A 25,957-nucleotide genomic window follows, 5' to 3' on the forward strand; every position below is an offset into this window, starting at 1 on the left:
AGACTGTGTGTTACTATTCCATTCCGATCTTTTGTTTTGAATGAAATTCATTGTCCCCCATATCAAGGTCATAGAGGTATCATATCTACATTACGCATGTTAACTGAAGATTTTTATTGGTCGCATATGGATGCAGATGTATCTAATTTCGTTTCTGAATGTTTGATTTGTCAAAGAATAAAGAGACATCATGGTAAATAGTATGGATTATTAATGCCTTTATCTATACCATCTAAACCTTGGGAACATATTTCTATGGATTTCATTACTGGTTTACCAAATACTAAATCTAACCATGACATGATTTGGACAATTGTAGATAGATTTAGTAAGCAAGCATATTTCATTGCATGTAAGAAAACTTTAACAGCATCACAAGCAGCACAGTTATTCTTGAAAACTGTTTTTACTAACCATGGATTGCCAAAAGTGATTATTTCAGATCGTGATTCTAGATTTTGTAATAATTTTTGGATTACACTGTTTGCAAATCTAGGCACAAAGATTGATTTCTCATCTGCATTTCATCCAGCAAAAGATGGACAAACAGAAGCCACAAATAGCACCATTTTAGATCTTTTACGTGCATACACTATCTCTAAACCTTAGACATGGGATACTCATTTACATTTATTACAGTTTGCATATAACAATACACCGCACACATCTACAAAGAAAGCACCTTTTGAAGTCATTTATGGATATAGATTATCTACACCTGTTGCATCTTTGTCTAATAGAATTCAGAGCGCTGATGATATTGCTACTATGCATAACAGTATTTTTGATGAGGTTAAGGATATGATTGCTAAAGCCCAACAATCATATACCAAACAAGCCAACAAGAAAAGACAAGCCATGAATTTCAAAATTAATGATTATGTTTGGCTTAGAATAGAAAAGCGTAGACTGCAAAGTGTAGATAGACATCCAGTTGTCAAATTAGCTCCTAGATTCTATGGACCACTTAGAATCATTCATAAGATTAATGATAATGCATTCAAGTTAGAATTGCCATCTCATTGGAAAATTCATAATACATTTCACATTAGTTTATTGAGACCATTTAGAGGCCAATTACCTATCCACCCTGTCTATGAAAACCCACCTTTACTAGAAGAAGAGACTGAAATACTTGAACCAGAAGCCATCATAGACACTGACTACATGACCACTAGAACTGGCCGAAGGTATTCTAGATATCTAGTCAAATTTAAGAACCATCCTGTAGAGGAAGCACAATGGATGCACGCTAGAGACTTAAATGCTTTCCCCACTCTGTTAGCTCCACATTGAGCTAATAGCAATTGAGGTCAATTGCTATCCCACCCCGGGGGTATGATGCCAGGAGGCATATTCCACGGTGGATTCCGTGCCACGGTGGATTCCGTGAGGTTTTACGGTGGATTCCGTAAACTTAGATGACCGGGGCTCATACACAAAGAGGATTCTTTGTGCGAGAAGTTGATGGGGACGCCTGTCCTTTTCGGGCGTTTCATTAATTTAGTGTGTACATGGGTGATTCCATAGCGGGTGATTCCGCAAAATGCATATTAAATTAATAAACGTTTATGAGTTTAGAGTGTGCACTCGTAATAAATTAAGGTTAGGATTTATTTCTAACCAGTTGATTTATTTATGTAGCTGAAGACGGCTAGGTATTCACTTTTGTCGGTTTAATTGTATTATTTTACTAACGATTGTGAATGCTTCAGTTGATGTGTAGAGATAGCAGTAGTGGCGGAGGAAAGCATTGGAGTCTAGCGGGTATTCGACATTTGGACTATATTTTGATAGGCGCCATGCCTATATTTTGTTATGTCTATTGAGACATCGATTATTGATTATTATTTTGTATGCGCTTATGCGCTTGGATATGTTATTTCTATTTGGACATTGAGATTGGGCGTGCCAGACTCTATGGGCACCGTCCATTAGCTTTATTTTCCTATTTTTGTAGAAAGCAAACTCAAAAGCTAAAAGCTTGTCATATTTTTGTAATTGGGCTATTATTGAGCATGAAGATTGGAAATATACATAAAATACATGCTTTGTGAAGCGCTCACACAAGGCATGGGGGAGATTGAACCCAATTTGTCTCTTGCCTCTTGTCATGCATGCTTTTACATTGTTTTTTGTGCAAAAAGGTAGAGTTCATTGTTCTTGGAGACCTTCAGGGATTCACTACGTGAGCTATCTGCGACCGATCTGCGCACCGGGGGGGGGGGAAGGGCTTAAAGAGCCCCCCCTTAGAAGCTTCTAAAGCTTCTAGAAGGAACTCCTGGCGTCTGGGATATGAGATGGCGGCAGGCGACTGACAGACGACAGTTTGGCGGCTTCATGCTCTTCTTCTTCTCTATAGCAGCGACTAGGAGTCTAACAACTCCTTTCTCCACTCTCGGTGGCGATGTCAGCAGCCTCACGGCCCCCCTCTGGACAGCAGCTACGACCAGAATCCCCTCAACCTCTATGGCAGTGATGGCAGTGTCTCCACTCCTCCCTCCACTCTCGACCAATAGAGTGATGGCCTTTCTCCTCCCGCTCGGCAGTGACACGACGCAGCAGAGGGATGGCTTCTTTCTTACCTCTCACGACCCTCCTTCCTCTCTCCCTCACGGCTAACAACGTCTTGATCTCCGGCGGCCCCCCTTCAACCTGCGGCCCCTGATTTAAATAGGGGACGGGAGGGGGATCCTCCCTCCCTACCTGTTGACTCCATAGCGATCCAGAGATGAGGAAGCTCTAGCAAGGAGCTTTGCTGGCCATTCTATTTCCCTCTCCCCCCCTCCAGCATGACCGTCGGGGCTGGGGGGGATAAGGAAAAAAAAATTCCATTTATTCATTAAAAGAAAATGTTATATCATTTTTCCCTAAGAGGTAGTTTTCATGAACATTACATTCTCTCCCCCTTAGAGGAATCGAGATGTCCTCATCTCGAGATAAACTGGGGATACTGATGGTTGAGAGTGCCTTCATCTACCCAAGTGGCATCCTCTTCGGAATAATCTTTCCATTGGACGAGGCATTCTCTTAAGGTTCTAGATCTTAACTGTCTCTCCCTAACATCTAAGATCCTATCCGGCCTTAGTTCAAGGACTCCTTGACTAGGCATTACAATTTGTTGGTCATCAAGTACATGATTAGGGTTGGGTACATATTTTTTCAATAGGCTGATATGGAATACATTGTGAACCTTTAGGTTCTCAGGGAGTTGCAATCTATAAGCATTGGGTCCTAGGCATTTGAGGATTTTGTACGGCCCACAATACCTTGGACTTAGCTTCTTGCATTCTCCTAGGGATAGAGAACTCTTTTTAGGGCGTACCCGAATGAAGACCATATCTCCTTCTTCGAAGACTCTTCCTTGATGTTTCAAATCAGCGTATGCCTTTTGTCTATCCTTGGCCGCTTGAATGTCTTGTCTTATTGACTTTATTTGATCATCCATGTCCTCCAACATCTGTCTTGACGCTTCAACTCTTAGGGTTGGATCAGAAAAGTTTAGGGGACTTCGACAATCATGACCATACAATGCGTGGAAAGGAGTCATCAGAATGCTCTGCTGGTAAGAAGCATTGTAGGCAAATTCAACTAATGGCAAGTATTGAATCCACCTCTTCGGCTCTCGACAGCAGTATGCCCTAAGCATATCTTCGATGATTTTATTTACTCGCTCTGTTTGGCCATCCGTTTGGGGATGGTAAGCGGTGCTAAAACAGAGTTGAGTCCCAATAGCTTCAAAGATAGCTCTCCAGAAGTGTAATGTGAAGAGAGAATCTCGATCACTAATGATTCTTCTAGGTAACCCATGTAGCTTGAATATCTCCTTGATAAACAATCTTGCAATGTCGGAGGCTTTATAGTTTGTCTTTACTGGAATCAGGTGTGCAACCTTGGTAAGCATGTCAACCACAACCATAATGGAATTGTATCCTCCTTGGACTTGGGGTAGGCCCACAACAAAATCCATACTGATGAATTCCCATTTCATTTGGGGAATGTCAAGCGGTTGCAGTTTCCCTGGCATCATGACATGTTCGGCTTTGATACGTTGGCAAGACAAACACTCAGTGACATACTTGAGAATGTCACCTTTAAGCCTCTCCCAATGATAGCTCTTCCTAACTGCATTAAGAGTCTTAGCATAGCCAAAATGTCCTGCGAAAGGAGAATCATGAGCTTCCCATAATATCTTCTGCTTAAGTGACTAGCTTGCTAGTATATGCAGCCTTGTTCTGTAGTAGACAAGTCCATTATCAATGGAAAATTCCTGATACTTAGCTTGCAACTTCTGATTCTACTGCTTGGTAGATATTTCCTTTATCATTGTTTGGTAGGCCAAATCATGGCATGCTTCCTCTCTAGCTAGTTCAAGTATAGGGTTGTTTGGCATAGATACTTTTTTAGCCAGAGATCTGGCCGTTGATGGATTCTGCAAGATTAGGGAATTTAGGAATGCCTTGCGACTGAGTGCATCGGCAACTACATTCTCCTTCCCTCGTCGGTACTTGATCTCAAAATCATATTCCTCCAATACTTCAATCCACCGATGTTGCCTCATGTTGAGCTCGTTCTGGGTAAAAATCCATTTGAGACTCTTATGATCGGTTACTAGAGTAAACTTGTTACCCAACAGGTAGTGTCTCCAAAGCTTTAGAGCATGGATGACAGCTAGTAATTCCAGATCATGCGTGGCATAATTCTTTTCATGACTCTTCAAATTCCTTGAAGAGTATGCTACTAGATGACCTTCCTGCATAAGTACACACCCCAAGGCAAGAATGCTAGCATCAGTTACTACCTCAAACTCCTTATTAAGGTCAGAAAGTTTTAGAATAGGTGCTGATACCAAACTTTGCTTCAATTTGTCGAAGCTATTTTGTTCGGAAGTTGACCATGTAATGGAAGCCTGCTTCTTTAGTAATTCTGTAAGAGGTGCTGCAATCAAAGCATAGTTTTTGATGAAGACCCTATACCATCCTGTCAATCCAAGAAAGCTACGTATCTCTTTGACGGATACTGGTATTGGCCATTCAAGCACATCTCTGACCTTGGCTGGGTCTACTGATATTCCTTCTGATGATACTATGAATCCCAGATATTCAATCTGACGCTTGAAGAATGCACACTTCTTCATTTTTGCATACAGCTTATGAGACCTCATTGTCTCAAGGACAATCCGAAGTTGAGGTTCATGATCTTCTTCCTGTTTAGAATAGACTAAAGTGTCATCGAAGACGACAAGTACGAAATCATCAAGATATGGTCTAAAGATATCTTGCATTAATCTATTGAAGGTGGCAGGTGCATTTGTAGGCCTGAATGACATAACCAGGAACTCAAAGTGCCCATATCTTGTATTGAAGGCCGTCTTTGGAATATCTTCCTCCTTGATCCTTATCTGATAGTAACTTGACCTGAGATCAATCTTGAAGAAGATCTTTGCACCTTGAAGACGATCAAGAAGCTCATCTATTCTAGGAATAGGATACTTATTCTTGACTGTTGATTGATTCAACCCTCGGTAATCAATACATAGTCGAAGTGTCCCATCTTTCTTTTTCTGGAATAGTACTGGAGCTCCCCACGGTGAGTTGCTAGGCCGGATGTAACCCTGATCTAACAGTTGCTTGAGTTGTTCCTTCAACTCAATTGCTTCCGGTATGGACATTCTATAAGGTCTTTTTGCAATTGGTGCAGTTCCAAGCACTAGCCTAATCTCATGATCTACTTCTCTTTGAGGCGGAAGTTCAATCAATTTCTCAGGGAATACGTCAGCGTATTCCTTTAGCCAAGAAGGTCCTTCATGAGACTCTTGCTTTTGATCTAACTTGTTGAGTTTGATCAGGTACATGGGTAATCCTTTTCTGACTCCTTTTATGATCCGAGATACTTTGGCTAATTGGATTCTTGGCACTCCTGCCTCACCTTGAGTTGTGACAAATTCCCTTTCAGAGTTTCGAAAGGAAACTTGACCCTTTCCACAATGGATGTGGGCGTCGTTGGGCTTAAGCCAATCCATCCCGAGTAGACACTCATGGATACCTAAATTCATGACTCTCAATTTGACTGAAGTCTCCTTTCCTCCCAGAAAGAATTCCACCTTAGCATTTTGCCTGGTACAAGTTACCTCACGACCGTTTGCCAACTCCACAAGCAGGGTAGGTGCTTCTACTGTGGTTATTCCTAAACTTTTTGCACATGCTGGTGAGATAAAGGAATGTGTACTACCACAATCAATCAAGGTTTTGAAACCTTTACCTTGATAGTTTGACGGTGTCTGAATCACCGAGAACTGGTGATTCGGCCCTTTCTTGTGTAAAGCGGCATGGACTGTCACTTTTTGGAATTCATCTTCCATAGTCGGATCTTCCTCTTCTTCTTCTTCGCATCTTTGCCTATTGGCAATGCAAGCGGTTCTTCCTCTTCCACAGTTAACAGCTCCTTGACCGCGGCCTGCACCTTGGGAAGGCGTTTGACGATGTCCTCCGCTGAGCTTGGGACATTGCCTCTTGAAGTGACCAGGTTCGTTGCAGTGGAAACAACGGAGGTTTTGGCCGTCACTTTGAGTAGGAACAAAGTTGTTGACGTTATTTGTCGTTGCTTTCTTCCTTTGTCCCTGATTGTGACCTTGAACTCTCTTTATTTGAGGTCTGAATGCTCCTCTGTTCGGGTCACTATAGGACCAAGTTTTGTTACCCCTTGGTCTAGCTTGCACCTCCTGAATTATAGGTGCTGCTCGAATGAGTGCATCCTGAAGATCTGATGGACGCATAGATTTGAGACGGGTATTTATGGGTGGATTTAAGCCCGCACAAAATTTGGACACCTGCTGCGTCATGTACATCTGTGGTGTATACTTTAAAAGTGAGACGAATTTAGAGTAGTATGCGTCAAGAGTGAGTCCTAGCTATTTTAGCTCGTAGAACTCATTCATTTTCTGCGTACGATATGCAGGTGGTAAATATCTTCCCTGTACGGCTTTCTTTAACTTCTCCCAGGTAACAGACCCCTCTGAAATCCCTTGATCCCTGCACCATTGCTTCCACCAAAGTCTGGCTTCGCCGGTGAGCTTTAACTTGGCGAGCATGGCCTGATTGGTAGGGGTAGTACACCAGCTGCTTCAAAGTAAACCTCCATGGATTCAATCCAAATTTCAACATCAGCCTTGACGAATCTGCCTCTCCCGTCAAACTCGGGTGGCTTTATCTGCTTGAGGAGGAACTTTTTCTCCTAGGTCACAGCAGTACTTGATGTAGGAGGCGAATTTGGAACCTGTACCTAGGGTTGTGCCTGGATAAAAGTTTTCTAAACGTTATTATATAATAATCGACGCTAGCTTATCTTTCATTTTTAGTTCAGCTATCTTGTAAACAATGTAGCTACTTAACTTTTTAACAACTCTTATGCACAGCCAGATATTGATAAAAAGAAGTCTTTATTTGTATTTACATGGGCATAGCCTTTTACAACATTTCATGTGATGATAATCCAATCATTACATTCAGTTTGGGGAGAACAACGTTGTATTGCATTTGTCTATAGGAACTTTGTAATAGTAGGGTTTTGGGTCATGGATCTTTAGGAATCGATAATTCATTGGAAGTTCAGGATACCCTTTCTGTTGGAATCCATACTTCTAATGGCGGCCCCACACTTTAATCCTGTCGGCTGGGATTACACGGGTTACTTCCTCATATATATATGAGTTCATTTCAACCCTCCAACCTTGAATATGTAAAGTTGAATTTATGTGAGCTTCCACAAAAATGAACAGCTTCACGACTTTCAAGTCTTCCAACCAGTTGATCGTCTTTAGGTTGGTCTGTACATAGGCAAACCGGTGGGTGGCTATATAGTAGATTCCTGAAGATCCCGTCCATCTTCATTCTATGTAAAGAGGTGATGGATTATAAATCTGTTCTAGGATGTTCATCATCCCAATTCTTTGTCTATAAAGCGGAGAATGCATTGCAGTCATAAACATGACCCGAAATACCAAAAACTTGTTCCACGCTTCATAATTCTGCAAGACAGCATTGAAGATGAGAAAATGTTTGGACAACAACAATTTCTTTACTTCATTTTATTGAGATCTCATAAAAACAATTCCGTTGTTGGTCGGCTCTGATACCAACTGTAACGTGTCCACTAGTATCATCCAGGACACGTCTTAGCAGTCCATCGGAAAGGATGTTTAGAAAACTCCGCCTGGCACTCCCACGGAATGTTACGGGTTTTGCGATCTAGGTCTTCCCGCGTCTGCCACGTAGTGGACGTATCCTGGCCGTTCCCCACTTAGAATCGATCAGAATTATGGTTTTCCTGATTGGTCATTAGCTAACAGCAACTAGCATCAGACCCGAGCGAACTACTTTACGTAGAAACGACAGGTCCGAAGCGGATTCGCGCTGCACTTGGTTCAAGGAGAATTGGAAACGAGAGGGATGCAAGGCTCAACCTCTCTGCCATAAGACATAGTCCCATTCCGTTCCCCTAAAACAGCGTAAATCGGGTAAGATGTAACTCTAGGTCATCGTTCTCGTTATTCATTTTGATGATGATGATCATCCCATTGTTCTTCGAGATTTTTGAGAAAAGTTCCCAGCTAACCGGGACCACCCAACCGTAGGACGGACCCATGGCCCGTCCTCCGCACTTTCCTCGGTTTGTTTTAGTTATGTAATTATCTAACACATTAATTTGACATATAACAATCAGCTTCTTTAATTAATCCTGTTAAGCACTGGTTCCTTCACGTAATCTTATCACGTGACATAGAAAAACAATATCAAGAAAGTTCTTTTTTTAACATTTCATCATTTTATCTTTGAAATACAAGGAGTTCTGCTCGTAGGCTTGTCCATAATCCACCCGAAGGCTATCCAGTAATCCCCAAGGATCACTATTCCAAGCTTCCGCCCGTAAACTAGTATGCGGGCCTTGAGATCCAATCCGGAGTCACGTTAGCCTCTTGTGCAGGACCCGAAAGGCGAGGGACTTACGGCCAGAGCCCCCCCTGGCACCCAAGCATCCTCCTACTCCAAGTAGAGCTCAATGGAGAGACCTCTCGCGGTGGGTTCGGTCCACGTTCCCGGCGCGGTGAATAACCCCCTTGGTTAGGGTTAGGCAGGTAGTCGGGGGTAACTGAAACTGCCTCTTCCTTCAGGCCTTTAACCTGAAGTATATATTCTACATGTTGGCTATTGAGGACAAGTTGGATGGATCGGACTATCCAATACTTCCATTAATCAACAGTGTTGTTTGGCAAACTGCTAAGGAAGTGTTCTTTCCTTTTGAGTGTATCAGCACTTGTTCCCAAGGTGTCTTGTAAATTGGCAAGATCCTTTACATTCCGGTGTAGGGCGTACCTTATTAACCCAACTTGGTCAACCCTTAGTTTCCGATTTACAACTTTTCTTATTTAGAAGGATATCCAAAAATACGTCCTTTTGCAAGATAACTTGCGTAGGGATCTGCCATCCTTGATGAGGGTTTTTTACCCTTTCTCCTTGTGAATCAATCACAAGACTAAATGATTTCGTACTTGCCGCGCAAGTCCCACGATGGAGTAATTTAGATCCTTTAAGCTGACGTATGTCGGGCCTAGGGTTTCTTTTTAAGGATCTCGGGGACAACCCTAGTTCTTTATCTTTACGAATTTGTTTGACCCTACAATAAGGAAAATAGTCGAGTGCTTAGGGTATGAATATTTCTATGTTTAGATTGGTTTGGATAACTTTTGGAAGGTAATATTAATTGTCTTGTCACAGTTTTGCTATCCTTGTGACAATTTACTTTTCAGTCAATACAGTTCAATTTAAACTTCCTTTTTCCTTGCAGATGAACTCATGTCAAATAACAAACATTTCTCTTGCTACGATGTGCAATTAGCAATGACAACTTCCTATAATTTGAGCAACGAAAGAAACCTTTCATGAATTTAATCATTTACAATGATTTGTTGCGAAAGGTATAAGACTAATGGTACAAGAAATAATTTCTATACCTTTAGGATTTAACTAAAATAAACTATTGTAGTAAATGGATAATCTTGCTCGTAATTCATAATGCTTGATGCAATTCGAAGGAAACTAAGTTCTATATATTATCATTCATTCAAATAAACTAAACTCCTTCATTACAAATAACTCGGACAAATATATCCTATCCCTAACAATTTCTCTTTGCATGATCGACTTAAAACCGAATTAAAGCCAAGAAGAAAAACCTGGTTTTGGGGTGAGATATCCACATGGATACCAGGAGATGACCCTCCCGCAGCTACACCTTGGACTTTCTTAGGCAGCATCATAGTTCGAATGTGAGATAGCCTTTTTCTCTTTCTTGTGGAATTCCACCGTCTCTTTGGAAAAAAAGTTTAAGGGTGAGTGTGGTTTTGCAACCACAAGAACCCTTGGAGGACTTTGACTTGGGATAAAAGGAATAGAAGGCACTTATTCTCCTTCCTTGCCCTTCCTATATTCCTTCTCTTTTCTAACTCTTTTACTCCTTTCTTACTCTACTTTATCTTTTCCTTACCCTCTACTTCTTTCACACTACTCCCCTTTTTCCTTCACTCCTCCCTACTTCCCTTCCTTATATTTTACTTCACCTCCTTATCCTCTACTTTCCTTCCCTATCTTTTATCTTTTTCCCACTCTTCCTCCTTCACTCCCTCTACTTTCCCTCCCTATCTTTTATCTCACGGCCTACTTTTTCCTTACGGGATATCATCCGAGGCCATGATGATGATTTGGATTTTGAAGTTCAGGGGGGAAAAAATAATAATGGGGATACGGGGGATTAATAAAAAAACTTAGGGGTTGTGGAAATAAAAGGCTTATGAGGGGGGGTGAAAAGGGTTAAAAGGGTTATAAGGGGGTGAAAAGGGCTTAGGGGAATAAAACACAGAGGTGGGGGGGGGGGGGCTAGGTTTCCAAAGCCAAGGGAGGGGCTTAAGGGGAAAATGGAATTTAGAACATGGGGGGGGGGGGGGGGGGTGGTTCCAAAAAACCATGGGAAGGGCCTAAGGGGATTTTTAAAACCCCGGGGGGGGGGGGGGGGGGGGGAAGGGCTTAAAGAGCCCCCCTTAGAAGCTTCTAAAGCTTCTAGAAGGAACTCATGGCGTCTGGGATATGACATGGCGGCAGGCGACTGACAGACGGCAGTTTGGCAGCTTCACGCTCCTCTTCTTCTCCACAGCAGCGACTAGGAGTCTAACAACTCCTTCCTCCACTCTCGGTGGCAATGTTAGCAGCCTCACGGCCCCCCTCTGGATAGCAGCTACGACCGGAATCCCCTCAACCTCTACGGCAGTGATGGCAGTGTCTCCACTCCTCCCTCCACTCTCGACCAATAGAGTGATGGCCTTTCTCCTCCCGCTCGGCAACGACACGATGCAGCAGAGGGACGGCTTCTTTCTTACCTCTTACGACCCTCCTTCCTCTCTCCCTCACGGCTAACAGTGTCTTGATCTCCGGCGGCCCCCCTTCAGCCTGCAGCCCCTGATTTAAATAGGGGAGGGGAGGGGGATCCTCCCTCCCTACCTGTCGACTCCATAGCAATCGAGAGATGAGAAAGCTCCAGCAAGGAGCTTTGCTAGCCATTCTATTTCCCTCTCCCCCCCTCCAGCACGACCGTCGGGGCTAATGGGGGATAAGGAAAAAAAAATTCCATTTATTCATTAAAAGAAAATGTTATATCATTTTTCCCTAAGAGGCAGTTTTCATGAACATTACAGTTTACTAGAGTGTATCAAATGTCAATAGGCATGAAATACTTGCTTTTCATCAATTTTTGAAGCCTGAAAAAATAGGCACACCTCGTGTGAACAATCTTGTAGGGTTTGGTGCCAATGTTTAGCTCTAATGGTTACTTAGGGAGCTCCAATACATACTAACAAAACCCCTCCTAGAGCCTCAATAGGCTCTGACAACTCTACAGGAGAGAGCTTTCAAGTACATCCCTTGTAGACTAAGGCTATGGCTGTTAATGCTTCAGTATATTTCTTTCACATATGAGAGTTAAATCTAGTTTCTAGCTTCACACTCCAATTTCTACAAAACCTTGATTTGATAACATATTCAAAGAGAGGCGAAAAGACAAAGACAAAGATTAGAGCCATGAACAAAGAGTAGTGTAGTTTCTCTTCCATTATTCATTCACTATAACACTCAAAGGTTCTAAATCTAAGTCAAACACATAGTTTATGAAAGTAGGTCACAAATTGACTAGACACCTCTGACCTAAGTTGAGTCTGATTGACTCATTATTATGCCACACATGACAAGAAACAACTAGCTACAATTATACTAAGTAAAGTGTGTGTCAATGCCGCTGAGCTTGATTCTCAACACACCATTCGTAAGCACTGGCATCCAATAGTTTTGCACCAATTCGTTGTGAGCTTACTAGAAAGCTTGGTTGACAATATGTATGGCACAACATAGTAGATAGCAAGAGTTGTAACTCACAATGGCACGATGAATGAAAAAAATAATGGAAATGGGAATATTTTGCTAATGCATAATCATGTGCTTGTAAAGTGTGAGGGGAGAAGTAATAATAAATGTGTTGTATGTGCACAAAAAAGGAGGGAAGAAAAGAAAAATTGAGAAGATTCTTGCAATATTGTTGAGAAGAAATGGCATAGCGAATGCAGTATGTAGAAATGTATAGCATGTGATAAGCAAATATATGCACATGACTGCTTTGTGCAATATCACAAAGAGCTTTTGCGCACACTTCAATAGGTGAATCAATCACATTCAACATGTGGAGTTCAGGTAAGTATCCTTTTACCTAACAATCTTTGGTGAAATTTATGAGCCAATACACTTTGTGTATCTACTCGCCTATTTTAAATTTTTATAGGTTCAATGTTTGCTATCATCTCCCTAAGTTGATAAACACGTGCAATTCTTCAAGATTTCTTGTACTTTCATACCTTACATATGACCATGGATTCTATTTATTTCTATTTGGGATTTCAAATATTATGAGATCGTATTTTATGGGTATTGTCAACAAACCATGTCTTATTGTAGTATCAATGTTAGAAACAAGAATCTTTACATCAAAATGACAAGCTTTCCACAACATTTTTGTGCAAGATATATTTTTTCAACTCTAGTGATGTATGAGAAACTTGCTCAATGAGTTTCATAGCTAGATTGATACTATCTAACTAGTAATGTCACGATCAAAAGTAGGAAAAATAGCCACAAAAGTGGCTTCGGTAAATTTAAAAAAATCCATCACTTTTGAGAACCTTAGTATGTCTTCTTTTTTTTTTGTATCAAGGTACTGTTTGGAGGTCTGGTCACACATAAAATATTTTATTAAGTGTGAAAATTATTGTGCTTAAAAATTTTATGGATATGGAAAAATTCAAAATGTAGTAGAAAATAGAAAATATGTCTCAATAAGTATGAGTGATTTACATATCATTATATATCAAAACATCTAACCTATTTTTTTTCAACTACTTATCATGCACTCTCTATGCATTTACTATGTACCCATTAGATATTTAGAGAAGAGGGTCTAGGATTTATGATTTATGATTTGGTTTTTAGGGTTTAGGACTTGGTTTAGGATGTTGATTTTGGGGTATATATTTTGGTGCTTAGGGTTTAAGATTTAGTGTTCTCATGTCCTCTGATGGACTGTCCATCACAAAGTGTATACATTGCTTATCAATGTAACATGTGAGTGTCTTTAGGGTTTAGTGTATTGAGAAGAGGGTTTAGGTTATTACATAATTCATGATTTAGGATTTATGGTTTAGGATCAAGGGTTAAGGGTTTAGGGTGTAAGGTATACGGCCATGTTGGATTAGGCTAGGCATACCAACACATTTAAAAGCTCATGTAAATAATTGTTTAACTCATATACCTACCATTCTATTTGTTCTAGAAATGTTTTTTGTTCAATGGATTACATATGCATATATTTGTGACCAGTTTTTAAAAACCCACAAGCATGCTATTATTGTCTTTTTATTCCTAGTCACTAGAGGTTAAATAAATAAAGAGAAGTAAAGAAACTCATATACACACATATACACACATGTAGGAGAGAGAGAGAGAGAGAGAGAGAGAGAGAGAGAGAGAGAGAGGGAGAGAGAGAGAGAGAGAGAGAGAGGCAAAGTCCTTCAAGTTGTTGATTCGTGGAGCACCCAAAGAACAAGAAATAGCCATTTTCTTCCATCTCAAAGGTATGGAGTCTTCTTACTTTAGTGCTATGAATCTTTGTTTCTTTATTGATGGTCTAAGAAACGAGCTTATTGTCACTATGATTTATATGGAAATGGTTGTCTTTTGCATAGTGAACATAGCATTTCACACAATTTTGAAAGCTCTAGAGTTCCTTCCTAACACATTTAAGACATGAGAGTCAATGCAACTACTTTGTAGACATGCATATGCTATTTTTAAAGTGTAATCTCTCTTGTCAAGAGTGTGTACCGTAGGCTCTATAGTGGAGAAGAGGATAGGAGAAAGAAGTAGCAAAGTTAGGAAAAAAATCAAAGGTATGTGTGCCTATATTTTTTTATTCTTGGTTAGATTTTTGGTATCCATTGTTTCTTATTTGTTATTGCATTGATCTAGTGGGTAAGGCTGTCCATCTAAGCCATTGCTTGGCATCATTAGGATATTTTAGGGACTCTTTTGAGAATCTGGTTAGGGTATGCATTGCTTATGTGTAAGGCTATGCATGGGAAAATGCATAGCCTATACATGGGCTATAATATATGCATTTCCCATGTGTATAACCTATATGTATTTGGGACATATGCATATACATTATGTCTATAACATATGTCTATGTGCATTTTTGGGGCATCTCCCTTTCGTAGCTTAGTTATATGACTTAATCACCACTCCTTTGCCTTCTCAATAGTAGGGCAAACGGCTTCACAATTGCTAGCAATAGTTGCATCATGTGTTCATCATGTGAGTAATCGTGGTAGAGTAGAAGTAGCCATCGATGCAAGTGTAAAGCGAATGATCATGGTAGGAGATGTCTAGCAATCTATTTTGGTGGGAGTGATCATAGCACCTCTCCACCATCACAAGCCCAGCCACATGAAAGAAGGCCAATTGAAGCCAAGTAGGAAGATCTTAAATCACACAGGTACTACACATTGACTAGCACAAGTGAAGTCTTCCAATACCATAAGGGAAAGGAACTCATGAGCTTCATGCAAAGCATAGTATAAGCTTGCCGTAGAGATAGCTTTAAGAACTTCTTCAACCCAGACCCTACTAAGCTCCAAGTTGTGATTTCTCTACTCTTATATGAAAATTTTCCTAATCGCATGCATTTAAGGTTTACAGACCACTATAGGCACAAGAAAAGGTCACGAAAATCATTCCTAATAACAGGGCCTTGCTAAATCTAGAGCAGTACAAAAAAAGAAGAGGGCTATAAAAAGGCTTTTGTGCTATACCTATGCCAATTTTTGCACATGGCCAATGTGGGTTGAAGTATGAAGCAAGGTGGAGTGTAGAATTTTCAACTTAGAATAGAGGTACGAGCGATGAATCCAAATGGAGCAATCTCGATCATCACATTTTGGGGACTATGAGGTGCGGATATCTCAAAGGCGGATGCGAAGTTTTTAAGTATTTACATTTCGGGGACTATGAGGTGCGGATATCTCAAAGGCGGATGCGAAGTTTTTAAGTATTTACATTTCATCTTATGTTTTTTGGTTCTTAAATTTGTGATTGGTTTTTTTGTTATTGATGGGTTCTTTACTTTGCAATTTACCATAATGGATTGAAATCCCACTTATATGCAAAGGGCATCATCATGAAGTACGACTAGTGAGAAATTACTATTAGTAGAATGTGTTCACTTTTTTTCTTTTAAAATTTGAAATGGATCATTTTAGTCATTTCTAAGTTTAAGTCTTTGACATCTATAAGAGCAACAACACAATGAACCGAAAGGAGAGGAAGGGAGCCCAGTAGGAAGCAATGCAAAGCATAGTAAGGAGCACAATGAAGATGTTTTATGTACATAGGTTTCTCCATACTAATAGTTAGGAAAGGTGGCTTATGTTGCTTTATATACTTATAGCAATATAGCCAAAATTTTTCCTTCTCTTTCTATTTTCACATTTTCATTGAACATTTTCCTATCTCAAATTCTATTATTTTTTGTTTTTTAAAATGAAATATGGCTTTAGCTTTTGTATAAGATGCCCAATTAGTAAGAAAGTGCGAAAAAGAAAAAGCCTTGGGCGTATTGTAGCCATAGGTTTCTAACTTGTTTCCTTTTTGGCACTAGGTGCACTTATTTTTCCATGAAAATACATGTAAAAATTGTAAAGGTATTGCAATAAAGGAACCATTTAAATTTTTGTGACAATTACATACGTAGTGCATGTATATATGTGTTATCACTCGCATGTATTTTTCAACAAATACATGCAAATTAGGACATGGCTCTCGAGATGTGGATATTAGCACAATAATAGATGCACCCTCAATCTTTTGTTCGAAAATGCATCAATGCACCTAGCTGCATGCCTAATCCCTTATAGTATTAGAAGAAGATTACGACATGTGATCTTTGAATTTTAATAAAGGGGATGTGAAAGATATAATTCACCATGATAAAGCCAATGTGGTTCTATCTATTAGATCTCCATGTGTGGTGAAACTAAAGATCGAAGGATTCCAAACTTAGTGTCAAGGGAAGAGGATGTGAAGGTGGGGCATCCTCTAGATCATGCTTAACATAGTCATATCAAGGGCATGCACAATTCATGTCAACACTGAGTACATCCTTTAACCCCTAGTAAACCATATAATTTGCTTGTCTTAGTGAGTGACATAATGATTCTTAGCAAATTAAACATACATTTGAAGTTCCATAATTTGATCATTGGGATCATAAGCCATAGTTATGTTACATCAATGGTGAGTGGAAAGTTCATTGTGGAATCTATTGGATATGCTTGCTTTCTCATTTTTCTAGATTGACACTCAACAATGTGAATCAACAATTTATTTCAAAGAAATATAGAGTAAACGATGCATTTCCCTTGCTAGATGGTGGAGTGTAGAGTAAAGATGTTCCACCATAGACCCAACTCGTTATTAGTTTGTTTTCAGAATCTAGCTTGGCCTCTTTCATTATATTTTGATGCCATTGATTCAAAATTAAACATAGTGTGTCTAGATGATTGTCTTTTATTTGTTTTGGAGCAACAAGGATGTAGCTATTACAGAAACTTACAAAATGAAAAATCACTTCCCTTGAAGAGTACTCTTTGAAATTGCTATTATGCAACATGATGACTCTTTGTAGGTTTGTTTACATAGATTGTGGACTATGATGGAAATTAAGAGTAGTCCCTCCACTTTAGATACATGTAGGTGTGTACAAAAACATGAGTGCGAATGTGGTGATGCATCCTCTAAGGCTTGATGCAAAAAAAAAAAATCATTGAAAAAACCAATTTCAAGTATTAAGGCAGAGTTGATGAGGATCCATGAAATCTTTGAGAAGTAGTCATCGTCTATTCAACTACCTTGCTTAAAGAAGTGGATTTCCATGTTGTTTTATTTGGAAATATATTGAATGGAGTTGTAGATCATAGTATGTAAGGTTGTATGAAAATGGAAATAAAGAATCCCATGATGCTCGTCTCTTGCTAGAGGATTTAGAAAGCTGAGGTTGATGATGTCTCTTAATTTTATTCTTGTTTGAGTTTTATGGATTGGATATTGATGAAGTTAATGATGCAATACACATGTCAATCACTGAAGAATGCAAGAAAACGTGTGGAGTCTTTCCCTCTTACTAGTTGTGAGCATGATTTAACGTGATTCCTTGAGATCAACCTCATGATTATTCATTGAAAGCTATGAGATGAAGGCACTTTGAGAAAAGCTTGGTGCTCAAAGTCTCTTGAGATGGATGGCTACATTGAGATAGTTATGCTACATTGATAGTGAAGAAATTTTCACCTAGAGTGAGTAAATGTCACCTTGATTTTCGATTCGTTCATATAGAAGTGCACAAGTTAAACCTTGAGGTCCCCTACTTCATCCTGAGGTCATGAATTCGCATAGTATGGCTCCATAATTTCTTTCAAAGATCCTCAATGCTCATCCAATATCCTTCACATTTTGCTTGAGATCCAATTTTTTGCCCAAATATGCAATTTGAGTTCTTTCCACAGCTTTGTAGCTCAACCATTGATCTACTGTCTTGATACTTTTCATTACTCGACCTGTTATTTATGGTATTATTTTGTTATATTTTCCATGTCATGGATATATATTTCAAAAAAATTAGAGAACGATGTATTGTTTAAGCACATACGCATCAGTAGTTGTTTTATTGGTGTTATATTTTGAGCTTTGATCAATATGCATTACGTTCTCAATCCTGGGAAATGCCATTCATAGAACTATTGAGTGTTATGTAAATTTTCCACTGTCTCTAAGATGCTCGACCATACTAAGTCTAGATGGTTATGCACCTCTTTCTCACCCAAGAACTCACCTTAGAGGGGAATGATGCAAGATGATTCATGATTACATTTCTCTAGCATCAAACAAGCAGAGGTGAGGGCTAATTTGTGTGTGACAACCCATATCCTTTAAGCTTCATGTATCTTTACATTAGTCATAATTCACCAGTGTTCTTAGATGAGGTCCGATTGTTATGCATACCACATTCTATAAAAGGCACAACCAGTTTTAATGTTCTCCTTGATCTAACTACCTCATCCCTTCTTGTATGTGTGCCATGTCTACTTCATAAAGAACATAAGTACCATTTCTTATCTTATGTACTTCTAAACCGGTGTACTTCTGAACCACTTGCCAACGCAAAAGAGACGACGTCCTTAGGCAGCAAACGTACACCATTTACCTCTCGAGCAGGAGGTTTAAGTTTGGTGTTTATGGCTTAGGGCTGCGAATAAGAGTGATTGATATTGTAATTAATAGTTTTTGCTAGAAACAAACGAGGTGTGAGCTGAGGATTTGTGAGATCTTCCGAATGGAACGCAATGGTTATGGACGGTATACCCCCAAGGGATTATTGGATGCATGGCTTTCCGATACATGCAGTTATGGATGCAATGCAATAATTAGACTCCCACCTCTTGCATACGTACATAGTTGAGATTACCGTTTCCCCTTTACTTTGAGACTACCGATACCTCTTTAGTCGCTAATGCATTCTCCATGGAATTTGTTGACATACCCGTTGACAAGCTATGTGAGGAGGCCCCAAGCGTGGCAAGAACGACAAAGCGCAGCACAACCGATCCTGATCTCCCATCAGCACGCACTACGGTTGAATTAGGGGAAAAACCAATGGACAAATTATGAAATGTGGATGGACATCATGAAAGGATATTACATCGTTACGGACAGAAGAAAGATATTTACAAAGCCTCTGGATGATCCCCGTGTAGACAACTACTGTACTGAACAGAAAGAAAGGAGAGAAAGAGTACGCCACAGAGACACGAGACAGGTGCGAACAGTTGTAGCTTTTCTATTAGTACGTGTGTTCTTATACAAGAGTGGCTCGCAACCATCGTGACGGTTAGTATACCGATTCAGATTATTGTGATTCTTGATTTTTTAATTATTACATAGTTAATGGATTGATGTATTTAGTTTATTGCCAACACCCCCCCATAAACAAATATATCAGCAATCTGGAAACTCCATTCCGATTATCTGTGCACACTTGAAATGTTGCACAGAGCTCAGGCTTTTTGTAAACACATCTGCAGCATTTTCTTTAGAAGGCTTGTAGAGTAGTGCTATCTTTCTGGCTTCAACCTGTTCTCGTACAAAATGGTTAGCAATATCAATATGCTTAAGTTTATCTGATTGTCTAGCCTTCCGTGACGACTCTATGGCAGACATAGAATCTGAATATATCACAATAGGAACATGCACATGAAACCCAAGTTCAGTTAGGAAATTATTAATCCATAAAGCTTCTTTTGTAGCTTCAGATGCTGCTTTATACTCTGACTCGGTACTTGAAAGAGAGATAGTAGCTTGACGTTTACTCTTCCAAGATATGGCGCCTCCTGAAAGAGTGAAGGCAAAACCACACTACAAGGGACTGGGGCAATAGCGACGCCGATTAGCGACGGCGTTTATCGGCGTCGCTATTGGCGTCGCTATATGCGTCGCTATTTGCGTCGCATTTAGCGACGCAAATAGCGACGCAAATAGCGACGCATATAGCGACGCATATAGCGACGCCAATAGCGACGCATATAGCGACGCCGCAGGGAAAAAAAGCGCGGCCGAAACCAGAGCGCCGTTTTCATTTTGTTTTCTTCGCCTTTTGAGAGCGAGAGCGAGGGAGAGAGCCAAGGCTTTGTGAAAGAAGAGGAGGAAGAGACTTGTTGCCGCCGCCGCCGCCACCGCCACCACCACCGTCGTTGTTCGCGAAGGAGAGGAGGAGCCCTCGTTGCAAAGAGAAGCCGCCCACGCTCGCCATATCTCATTGGTGAGTCTCCCTCTCTCTTTCTTTTACTTGTTGAAGGTTTAAATCGTTCTCTTTTGTTTATTTAGGATAGGAAAAGAAAGAGAAGGAGAGGGAGAGGGAGAGAGAGGGAGAGAAAGAGAGGGAGAGGGAGAGAAAGAGAGTGAGAGTGCATTCTCTCTCTCTCTCTCTCCCTTTTGCTTGTTTAATGTTTAAATTACTTTCTTCTTTGCTTGTTTAGGAGAGGAAACGAGAGAGTAAGAGAGAAAGAGAGGGAGAGGGAGAGGGAAAGGGAAAGAAAGAGAAAGAGAAATAGAGGGAGAGGGAGAGGGAGGGGGAGGAAATAGGAGAGGGAGAGAAAGAAAAAGAGAGGGAGAAGGAGGGAGAGTGCATTCTCTCTCTCCCTCCCTCTCCCTTTTGCTTGTTTAATGTTTGAATCGCTTTATTTTTTTCTTGTTTAGGAGAGGAAATGAGAGAGAAAGAGAGTGAGAGGGATAGGAAGGGGAAGGAAATGAGAGAGGGATAGAAAGAGAAAGAGAGGGAGAGTGCATTGTATCTCTCCCTCTCCCTTTTGCTTGGAGGATGTTTAAATCACTTTATTTTTTGCTTGTTTAGGAAATGAGAGAGAAAGAGAGATAGAGAGGGAGAGGGAGAAAAAGAGAGGGAGAGGGAGAGGGAGAGGGAGGGGGAGGGGAAGGAAATGAGAGAGGGAGAGAAAGAGGGAGGGGGAGGGAGAGGGAGCGAGGGAGCGAGGGAGAGGGAGAGGGAGAAAGAGGGAGAAAGAGGGAGAGGGAGGAGGAGGGAGGAAATGAGAGAGGGAGAGAAAGAGAACGAGAGGGTGAGGGAGAGGGTGAGAGAAAGAGAGGGAGAGGGTGAGGGAGAGGGAAGGGAATGAAATTTAAGATAATATACGTATCGATAATGGTATGCAATGTGCTTTGCATACGGCCACGTACTTCATCAAAATTAACCCAAAATTATTGTTATAGAAGTGGAGATCCCTTAAATTGAGTATAGGATAATTTCTCTCAGGTCTTATGACTATGAGTAGAATTGATTGAAATAAATTTTATTACTATAGTTGTAAAATTTCATAGATGGCGCGCATTAATTTTAAAATGGATTACTTATACTCAAAGCCGAGATATAACAAAAAATTATCTACCGGGACAAACAAATCGTTGAGCATGATACAAGGCCGAGATATAACATCGGAAAATCTCTCGACTACTATATACAATGCAAGGTTTATGGTCAACTTGCAAGTTGACGTACATCTCCAAAAAGCTATCCATTTAAGCCTCGTTTGCTGTAATGTAGATAAGATGGCAAACGAAGAAGGTCCTATTGTTCAAGACCGCGAGTCGTATCTTAATCAGCGTGTCCCATGTCCTTGCTCTCAATGCAAGTTGGCAATTAGAGGAAAACGCCGATTGTCTATAGAACACGTACGACGATTTGGCGAGTTTCAACCTGAGATTATTGATCAGGCGATTGCAGATTTTCAGCAAACGGTATTTTCAAGTTAGCATTTTTCATGCATTGTACTCTCAAGCTAATTGAAAACCATACACAATAAGATTGGGTCTTGTTGGCAAATTTTGTGTCCAGGGGGGTGATGTCTCGACCCAAGGGGGAGTGCACCCTTTGCGGCCAATTAGAAGAGTTCGTGGACGTGAGATGGATGGATGGCAGGAGCCAATAGACCACTCGCAAGGCCCATCTATATCGTCAATGCCAGAGGAGACAGACAACCTTCCCGACTTGCCTACAATCTTGGAGCCTGAGATGGAGGCAATGATCGATGCATTGATTCCCATGGATGTTGAGACATCTGACCCGCTTAGAGAGGAAGCATCCATACCATTATATGATGGGTGCCGAGTATCTCGGTTGAAGACATTGCTTGCACTCTTAAGTGTGCAAGCGAAATACGGTTGGAGCGATACGAGTGTGACTGAGTTATTCAGGTACCTTGCATACAGACTTCATTGTTTTTTTTTTAAACAGTATTATTGTAAATATGGATGGATTTTTCAAGGTGTTTTATGATGTTTTCAGGTTATTGAAATATCATATATTGCCACCTGCAAACACCATGCCTGAGTCTCGTGATGATGCACGACATGTTTTACGGAAGCTTGGCATGGACTACAATAACATCCATGCATGTATCAACGACTGCATATTGTTTCGAGATGAATACGAGACTATGGAGACATGTCCAAAGTGTGGTGCTCACAGGTATCGACAGGACTTGCAAGGGCAGACCATCCCTCAAAAAGTCCTCAGACACTTTCCGCTCATCCCCCGCATAAACCACATGTTTCGCACGTCTGCCATGGCAAGCTTGACAACGTGGCATGTGCAGAATAGGTCTACGGATGGAGTGCAACGAATATCAGCAGATTCGCGCGCAGGGAGCCACATTGACTCTACCTTCCCAGGCTTTGCGCGAGAGCCAAGGAATCTTCGGCTCGGTCTCGCCATGGATGGTGTGAACCCATTCGGTCTGCGCTCGACTTCTTACAGTGTGTGGCCTATAGTGCTTGTCAACTACAACATTCCTCCATGGCTTTCTACGAAGAAAGGACATCTCATCCTTAGCTTGCTCGTCCCGGGCCGCTACAAAGTAAAAAATATGGACGTGTATCTTCGTCCATTAGTCGATGAGCTTAAGATTTTGTGGGAGGAGGGGGTCACGGTGCAAGATATGAGCAGGCGCGATGGTCGGCGGTCAGCCAACATTCGAGCCATTCTCATGTGGACGATGCATGACTTTCCGGGATTGGGAGAGTGCTCAGGTGAGCAGACCTTTGTTCACGCCGGTAATATCTATATTTTATTTCATTCAATCAAGTATTCACTAGGTCGTGGATCGCCTTGCAGGTCTCGTTACCTCAGGTTATCATGCATGTCCATTGTGTGGGCCACAGCTAGACTCCCGAAGGTCACGAACCATGAAGAAGATGGTATATCAAGGACACGCCACTTTCTTGCCGGAGGATCATGAACTCAGGGAAGGTTTTCTTGGACGACCTCCAGCACGTATGAACGCTGCAAGCTGGTACGAGCTGAAAATGGTAAACCCGGAATCACATCCAAATGGAATGCGACGGTTCTCAGTTTTCTACGAGTTGCCATATTGGACCCACTTACAGGTCAACCACTTGTTGGATCCCATGCATATTTTCAAAAATGTGGGCAGCTTGCTATGGGACCACATCACAGGAAAGAGAGACACTATAGGGTCACGAATGGATTTAAAGGAGGTAGGTAAGATGGAGGCGCTTTGGCCGCAGTCGAGTGCTGAAGGGGGAGTGCAGCTTCCTCGCGCTCCCTGGGTTTTGTCTACCAAAGAAGAGCGCATTGTGAAGCAAGTAATCAAGTCTATCCGCACTCCGACGGGTATGATGCGTTCTCTCAGGTCCGCATTTTCTAAAGATGACCAAATGTCTGGGCTAAAATCCCATGATTGGCATAAGATATGTCAGGTTTGTGAACATAATGGATTTTAATAAGCGTGGACATTTTGAAATTTGAAAAGTGACCATTATTCTTAATGCTTTCTAATTTGTGGCAGTTTGTCCTACCGATCGCGATCGCGGGATGCCTAACTCCAGAAATTCGCGGGGCCATTTACAAGCTGTCGACTTTGGTGCAATGGATCTCACAGAAAGAGATTAAGACGTCCTCTATTGAATCCGCAAGGCGGGGAGCAGTTGAGACGGTCTGTCTCTTTGAGAAATACCTGCCCACTAGCATGCTCACGATACAAGTTCACCTTCTTGTGCATCTTGTGGACGAAGTGGAGATTGCCGGACCTGTCCATACGCGATGGATGTTCTTCCTGGAGCGCTTCATGAAAACCCTGAAAGGCTTTGTGCGACAACGAGCTCGTCCGGAAGGTAGCATGGCGGAGGGTTGGTTGGTGTCAGAGGCATTAGTGCATATCTCACAATGGCTACCAACGGTGGAACCAGACAATGAAATGCTATGGACGCTCAAGGACGATGACAGGCTGACTGGAGATGTGGTGGTTGGAAATGGGGTAGAAAAAAGAATGGATGCCTCAATGGAAGAGAAAGTGAATCGCTTTTGTATGTTGCACCATGCCTCCATGGAGACGTGGCTCGCCAAGTACCAGATTGCAAGGCAAGATCGAGAGGAAGCGCGAGCTGAATTCCGACGCAGTACGCGTCACCGACCGATTCGATATCCCGAAGGCATGGAGGAGATGCCGCGGTTTATGTCAACACGATGGTTGCATGGAGCCTTGATCGCAGCATCCAGCGAAGGGGCAGAGGTCTCAATGGAGGAGTGGGAGTTCTCGAGGGGATGTAGTCCAAAGGTAATGAGGGGTTTAGAATGTGTCGTATCTGAATTTGTTTGCTACATCTAATTTGAGTGTTTCAATGTGCAGTACAAAATATATAGTGCAGCGTGGTCGCGCGGACGGCATTTTCGGGTGGAGCGTATTGACAAAATGCGCTCCACAATGGACTGTGGTGTCATGGCAAGGTTTGAGCAAGAGAGCCGGCGACGAGCAACGGATCCGAACACGGTTGTGGATGAGATGGAGTATTTTGGGAATTTGCAAAGTATTATTACGGTGGATTACCGTAGCTTCTCCATGATAATATTCGATGTGCAGTGGTTCAAAGTGGTACTTGGAGGAGCTGGCGCAACGGTTCGACGAGGTCCATCTGGATTTCTCGAAATAGATTCCGAAAAAAAATGGATGGATTTGCGCGACACCTTTGTGTTGCCGGCACATTGTGAACAGGTAATCTTCTAGTCATTTGCTTGCTAATTGTAATACGACATGCTTTATGTCACAATGGTTTGAAGACGGTTTGTAAGTGTTTGTGAACATGTAATCTTCTATCCAAATCCCCGACAACCTCGATGGTGGTATGTTATACCTTCAACTCCTAGAGGTGCGAGAGTATACGATCAAAGCGATGTTCCAGGCATAGATGAAGAATATATGCAAATAGAGGGATCGAAATTACAAGGGGTGGAGGCCACCGCAAGCTTGGAGCCCGCATCGGCTAACAATGATGGAAATACAGAAGTCGTAGAATTTTTTGAGAACGAGGCAGACTCGTTCTTTTGTGGTGACATGTCTATCGACCTTCCAGTGTATGCAGAGTTATGTCAGGAGATTAACATGGGACCATAGAATACTTCATTCTTGGAGAATTGTATTACTCAATTCGTTGTTTAGATCTTCCATAAAGGTAGATAAGATATGCATTTTAAGATGGATTTTTCAAAAATGATTTATATTAATGCGCTTTGTATAGTTTCAATTGATTATTCTAACATTATTTTTTATCTCTGCAGGTATCTTTATTTTCAGGATGAGTCGAGGGATGAGCGATGAGGAGTTTCAGGAGATGATGGCACGTATGTCTCCAGATCAGCTCGCGAGATTCAGAGAGATAGCAGATCAGGAGCTGTC

This window comes from Lygodium microphyllum, chromosome 17 (genome assembly GCF_053477565.2).
Source record: "Lygodium microphyllum isolate KBCC chromosome 17, Lygodium_microphyllum_v1.1.10, whole genome shotgun sequence".
Lineage (NCBI taxonomy): Eukaryota > Viridiplantae > Streptophyta > Polypodiopsida > Schizaeales > Lygodiaceae > Lygodium > Lygodium microphyllum.